This window comes from Littorina saxatilis, linkage group LG8 (genome assembly GCF_037325665.1).
Source record: "Littorina saxatilis isolate snail1 linkage group LG8, US_GU_Lsax_2.0, whole genome shotgun sequence".
NCBI lineage: Eukaryota > Metazoa > Mollusca > Gastropoda > Littorinimorpha > Littorinidae > Littorina > Littorina saxatilis.
The window spans coordinates 48,146,434-48,147,141 of NC_090252.1; positions in this window are offsets into that span (position 1 = coordinate 48,146,434).

Genomic DNA, 708 nt, shown 5'->3' on the forward strand with positions numbered 1-708 from the left:
TCGCAGTTCTGAATATTATATGAGGCATCAGATGGACAGGAAGAAATTGCTATTCACAACACAATGAGTCACGTTCACATAAAATTTGAGCCCGGTCACTTTTATAGTTTCCGAGAAAAGCCCAACGTTAAGTTGTGTGTTGCCGAACAGAAAAGGCTAGTTATCTCCCTTGTTTTTCTGATAACGTTCGTAAAAGGCTACAGATGTAAATACTTTGATGTAAAGAATAATCCTACAAAGTTTCAATCACATCCGATGAACTTTGTCAAAGATATAAAATGTCTAATTTTTCCTTTGACGCTGACCTGTGACCTTGAAAAAGGTCAAAGGTCAACGAAACCATCGTTAAAGTGTAGAGGTCATTGGAGGTCACGACTAAACAAAATATGAGCCCGATCGCTTTGATAGTTTCCGAGAAAAGTCCAACGTTAAGGTGGTGTCTACGGACGGCCGGCCGGACGGCCGGCCGGACAGACTAACACTGACCGATTACATAGAGTCACTTTTTCTCAAGTGACTCAAAAAAACTATTTAAGCAATTATGAATAATAGTTTTGAAAATACATGAATGAGCTTCTTTTTACACTCTAATTATTTTTTTTATTTTTTATAAATAGAGCTTTTAAATTGTGCATGCTGTTTGGTCTTGTAATTATCTGGATCCTTACAGAAGGAAATGTCTGAAACCAATAAAGAACCCAATTTTTG